The sequence below is a fragment of the Parus major genome, chromosome 2, assembly GCF_001522545.3.
Source record: "Parus major isolate Abel chromosome 2, Parus_major1.1, whole genome shotgun sequence".
Taxonomy (NCBI): Eukaryota; Metazoa; Chordata; class Aves; order Passeriformes; family Paridae; genus Parus; species Parus major.
In genome coordinates, this window is record NC_031769.1 from 35,577,289 (window position 1) to 35,583,288 (window position 6,000).

General features: G+C 35.1%; 1 protein-coding gene across 7 annotated transcripts in view; it reads right to left on the bottom strand.

Annotated features, from left to right (window-relative positions):
- Positions 1-5,620, bottom strand: part of TBC1D5 (TBC1 domain family member 5) — a 288,758-nt gene extending 283,138 nt beyond the window's left edge. For 2 of the 7 annotated variants that reach the window (XM_015618202.2, XM_015618201.2), the window contains exons 1-2: positions 5,598-5,619; positions 3,747-3,808 (exon numbers count right to left, since the gene is read on the bottom strand). The gene's annotated coding sequence lies outside the window, so the exon portion shown is untranslated. Of the gene's footprint in view, positions 1-3,746; positions 3,809-5,597 lie in introns of all 7 variants that reach the window. The other 5 variants (XM_015618199.2, XM_015618198.2, XM_015618197.2 and 2 more) reach the window with 4 other exon arrangements.
- Between the last annotated feature and the right edge of the window lie 380 nt (positions 5,621-6,000).

Genomic DNA, 6,000 nt, shown 5'->3' on the forward strand with positions numbered 1-6,000 from the left:
ATATACCTACCAATAATATACCAGATTTAGGTTTCCCAACTAGTATCTCCTAACTGTTCAACGCTCCGTGACACAAGTCAGCTTTGTGTTCATTATCTAATACTTACTAAACATTTTTCTAAAATGCCACCTTATTTTAGCATCCTGGTTCACCATTTCAGCAGAAATTATCCTTTAACAATACTGGTAGGATCTCACTAAAGCAGAGCTAAGGAATTGTCAACACAGCCAGGTTGACTCTTTTCCTACTTCTGAACGGACTCTAATTCGGAAAAAAAAATTATCTTTCTTTTTAAAAGTTACAAAAAAGAACAAGATTCATGGTCATGCAACACCAATATAAATACCACTTTGCACAGTGCCCTGGTTTTGGTTGCAATGGAGTTCATTTTCTTCCTCAGTAGCTAGTAGGTACAGAGCTGTGTTTTGGATTTAGGATGAGAATAATGTTGGGAACACACTGACGTTTTTGTTATTTTCAAACATTGCTTAGTCTAAGTCAAAGGACTTTTCAGTGTCTCATGCTCTGCCAGTGTGGAGGTGCAGAAGAAGCTGAGAGGCACCAGAACAGCTGATCCAAACTGGCCAAAGGGAGATTCCATACCTCAGAACATCATAGCCAGTATATAAACTGGGGAGAATTGACCAGAAGAGGCCAATCACTGCTCAAGGACAGACACAAGCTGGGGCTCAGTCAGCAGGTAGTGAGCAATTCTATTTTTTTTTTTAACTGTTTTTCTTGGCTTTTATTCCTCCTGCTTCCTCCCTCTCAATACTATTATTATTATTATATTGTACTTTATTTCAACTTTTATTTCAAAATCTCATGAAATTTATCTTTTTTCAGCTCTACTCCTCATCCCATCACAGCAGAGAGGTGAGTGAGTGGCTACTTAATACTGGTTGCAAGCTGGGTTATACCATAACACACATGAATAGCTTCTTTTCTAGAACTTAAAGGTATTTATTTAAGCAAATCTGCAAACTAAAATGGTAGTGAGATGAAATACTACTTGTGTTGTCTAACTGCACCCAAAATTTATTTCAAACACTTTTGTAGCATCAATTTAGCATGCGAGAATTCCATAGTCTATCTCTTAAAACAGGAACAAAGTAATATACAAGGCATAAAAAATTACTTCAAGATAACTTCCTTGTTAAAAATACTGAAGGATAGGGAACAAAGCTATTTTCATACCACATCCAGAAAATGGATGAGGTGTGAAAGAAATCTCTTGTTTAATGTGACCTTTGGCTGTACTTTCACTTGTCATCATTATGAAGTAGCTACTCTCAGTGCCAACACATAAGCTGCGTTATATTATCCCATAACAGTAGTAGCACGTCTTTCAGAGAGTGTTTCATACTTCAAGAAACTGGTGGCAGAATGCACTGACAGCACTTACCTTTGTAGCTGTTTATAATAGGTCTTATTCAACAATAAGACCTCATTTACAAAAGGAAATAAGAGTGTACTAAATTTCAGAGAGCATATCGCATAAACTAGGATATGTTGAGGAACTCCCTTGGAGTTCTCAGCTTCAGTGAAAACATTCAAATAAGGAGAAATGTAAATTTCAGATTGGAACTCTGCCCCAAATAATAATATTCAGAGCTTTGTTACTGTGCACAGACCAAAAATACTGCATCATTAAGATCCGCAACATACTTGACTTTTCTTAACGCATGTAATTAAGAAAATATTTCTGGAAAGCAAACGAATTTGAAATTCAAGTAAGATTAATAGAACAAATACGGCAAATTTACGTTTTATACAATGGTAGCAAGCTGCAGAATAAAAATCAGTAGCTATCATTATCTAAAGCTGTTCATCTAACACCACAGAGAGAAAAACTATTGATACATACTGTACACACATTTTTATCCATGTATATAAATCAAAGGAAACAGCTTCCTTTAAGGCAAGCATATGAAGATACTAAAGCAAGATACAAATTAAATATTCATACATTCAATATTTCAAAATAAGGAATTTGGATATACACATGCATAATTTAAGTTCTATAGTGAAACCTGTCTACAGAGGCCATTTCTACTGTATTTCAACAGCATTGAAACTTGAAATGTACAATGCAGCCTTTCCATGCTGTGTTAAAACTTTAAAGTATATAGTAATTCATTTCAAGCACTAAACATAGAATAAAGGCCACATTATGCACACAGCACTTCTGCAGAGGAACTGCTGCTTTGCCCTATTCATTACAGCTCTGAAACAGGGCTGTCAGTCCTGTAAGGTGGTTTCGAACTGCCCAAGGTACTCGCTGGGAACTGAGGCCAAACAGGCAACCTCAGGAACAAGGTGGCTCACTGGCCCTGAAGAGCCAATCACTCAGAATTGACTCCAAGTCAAATTCTGATCCCAGGCACCAATTTTAAACTCTGTTGAGCTGGTGCTCACACCTAAAACCTGAAATTGGCTCCTTACACTGCCCTTATACATTCACTCAAGCTTCTGTGGAGAAAGATTGGTATTTCAGACCTTTTTGATTGGCAGAGGAAAGGAACACAAAAACAGGCTTCACACTATGTTGTGCACTAGAAATGATTCTTTGTGATCACAGAACCTGAAAGTAGTTTCCATACAATAACACAGGCACGTTAAATTTGAAGAGCTTATAAATTCTTATGCATGCAAAAAACACTGTGAGAAAAAAACCCCTTACTATCCACCTTTCTTCCCTTAACATGCATCTAATTCTGCATGTGTCTAAAGATACCACCATTCCTCCCCATGTATTTAAAACCTTGCCACTGAAAAAGAACTCTCCATGTGGGTTACTAATGTGAATATTTTATTTTCTTATTAAAAGTTAAACGTATTAGTGCAAACATCAAAAGCCTCATTTTAAAAACATCCATTTTACTGGGACAAAAATATACGTTAACTTGAAGAATAATTAAAGAGTAGTTGTTAAGGGGACATAAAACTACTCCATTGCTACACAGTTTAAAGTGTTTATCATTGCCCCTTAAAGGTCACTCATTTGATCTTGACACACCTATGAAATCATAGAAGCAAAAGCTAAATAAGTAGAAAAGTGGTATCAAGAAATATAAAACTAAACAAAATTAGTACCTACATGGTAAATTACTTCATTGAAAACCATCTATGGATTCTGCAAAGAATATACTTTTGCCTTAGAGCTAGTACTTTAATTTTCAAGAACTAAGAAAAAAAATCAAAACTAGTCAGTAACAATGCAGCGTCGAAAAGCAATAAACTCAAAATTAAGTTATAAATAATTTAAAGCATGTCATGAAGATGTATTAATAATTCATCAGATAAATAATTTACTAAATAATCAAATAAATAAATAATGAAATACATAAATAAATCAGCAAATAAATAATTCTGCAAAATAACCTAAACAATAAGTCACTAAAACAAATGACAAACCTACAAAACTACAATGATTTTCTAAATTCTGATAGTTTTAAATAAACAAATGTATATAAACTAGATCAATCTTTGGTGGATAGAGAAATATTTTTCACTGCTATTGGTGAATTCCTGATTACACTGCACAAGGATACAATTTTAGATTTTACAAGAGTGCAGTTTTTCCCTTGTAAATTATTAACATGATTGCTACAATACATCCTGCTCTGTATTTTACATGTAATCCCTTTATGTAGCTCATTTTTTCCCCCCAAAAATGAAAATCTCTTTACAACATTCTTAATTCACATATTTCTTTTTTTTTTTTCCTGGGTGCAGTACTTACAACACTGCAATAGCCTTCTTGGTGGTTCTCTTATTGTCTTCTGCAAACCTTCAGAAGTTTTGCTGCAGGGGAAAAACAAGTAGAATAACCTTAATTATTACAGATGGTATCTCATTCATTAGCAGATGACAACATTTTATTTGAAAGCACAAGAAAAGCTGTTTTATAATTCTACAAAGCAACTTAATGTGAAACAACCATTACAGTTTGCAGACTACCGAAAGTTTTTAGAAGTCTTTGGTGGAACGAGTTCAAGCAGACTGAGGCCTGTTTCTTGTATTTAAGATGACACACAATCTGTGCAAACTGGCACTAATTCAGATGTAAAGACAAACCACGAGAAGGACAAAATACTTGGCTGACATCTAATGTTATCCTTGATTCTGGAAGTTCATAGTCCTTGAAAGAATACAGTGAGATCATTTAATATCCACTATCTAAGTACATTCAAAATTTAATTAGAATGCTGCACTCCAAAGCCAACACTGGTACCACAAAGGTCAAAATCCACTCTTCTCCTCAATCAATTTTCAGTCTCCATTTATTTTAATGAATAATACTGACAGTCGCCACAGCTTTCTTCAAAGTGGTACTCTGTAAATATAACAGTTGAAGAAATGTGCTGCAAGTGTAATCACATTATCAACTTTTTACCCGTTCTGTCAAAAAGGTTTATTTGCTTTCTTCAATAACACACACTGCATACAGGAAAAAGCAATACAGTTTTACAAACCATGCTACTGACATGGATTCCTTATCTCTGTACTGGACTGTAAAAATGAAGGAATACATCAAACCTGAAGTTATATATTGTATACATGCATGTTTTTTTGCTGCTTGTTTCAAAGGAAGTCAATGTGCAGTGCTGTTTCTGCAAGTAATATCTCAAATTGCTGATGGTGCTGCTGTATTTCAGCATTTAAAAGCATAAAGGATAATTTACTCTTAAAACTACCTGGGCACGTTATATTTAACAAGTCTCAAATTCTCTTTAGGGATTATAATAAGAAAACACTTTGCTTAATCATAAATTTTATATTTATCTTGGCTAAACACCCTCCTTTGGATAGACTGCCATGTTTTGTCAAGAAAAATCAACACAGTGGAAATGAAGTACTTGTTCTGTTGTGTGGTCATTCAAAAGAGTATGTAGAAGTAATGTAAATGTGCACCAGCGCTGCTGACAATTTCATGCTCTCATACACTCATTTCAATTTGCTTTAAAAAGGACTATTCCTCCTGGCTAAATATAGTCATCATGAAAAAGCATACCTCCCCTTTGAGCTAATAACACTGCTAGCCCCAAGACACAACAGTACAAAAACTTCTATATTTTAAGGAACCTGAAGCACTTTCTTCTCACAGTATGTGTTTCTAAAGTGGGACAAATGAGACCTTTTTTTTATTAAGGTGTTCTCATTTAGTGTACAGATTTTTCCCTGAAAATGACAATTTGTTCGCACACCACATCTCTGAATCCCATCCAGCCCCAAAACAAATCATATATATCCCAAATGCTTCTTTTTAAAAGCAATGGGTCCTTGTAAAAGCAATCTATACTATCATACATTAAAAGATTTTGAGGATTATTGGGACATGGAATGGCTCTGGAGGTTCTGGAATCAGCCCTTCTATAGGAAAAAACATTTGGTCATAGAACATTCATCTGCAGCTTTGGAGCCTCTGGTAGCAGTGATGTTTTACCAATGAGTTAAAGTAGAGCTAAAAATATAATTACAGTTACTGACGTTTTAAACCCCAATTTTTTTTTTTCTTCCTTTTAAAATTTACTTATTTTTTAATTACTTTCATGTTTCATTTAGGCTTTTAAACTGTGATTACAAAACTCACCTTCTCATACAACTACTTCTGTCTAAGCTGGAGGGTCATAATTACCTGCTCAAATAAGACATGTAAATCATTAAGACAGACACAAACTAGCCAATGACCTGGGATAGTGCTACCTTTCTCCCACTTCCAATCACATGCAAATTCCAACCTACATGAGACAAAGACAGAAACTGAATTCAATTCCCTTCCTCTCTTCTGTCAGCTGGTCCTTTTACCCCCACCAGCCCTCAAACATCATACAGGTGCCTTACATCATGCAGATCATGAGGAAGATTTGTCAACAGGCAGCTACAGCAGAAGGCAATGATGTTGAGGTGTACTTCCTGGAGAAGAACAGCAAAAATCAAGTAATTGTGTGCATTCTCTACTCTGCCCAATCTGGGAAGCTGTGCTACAAGTGAGA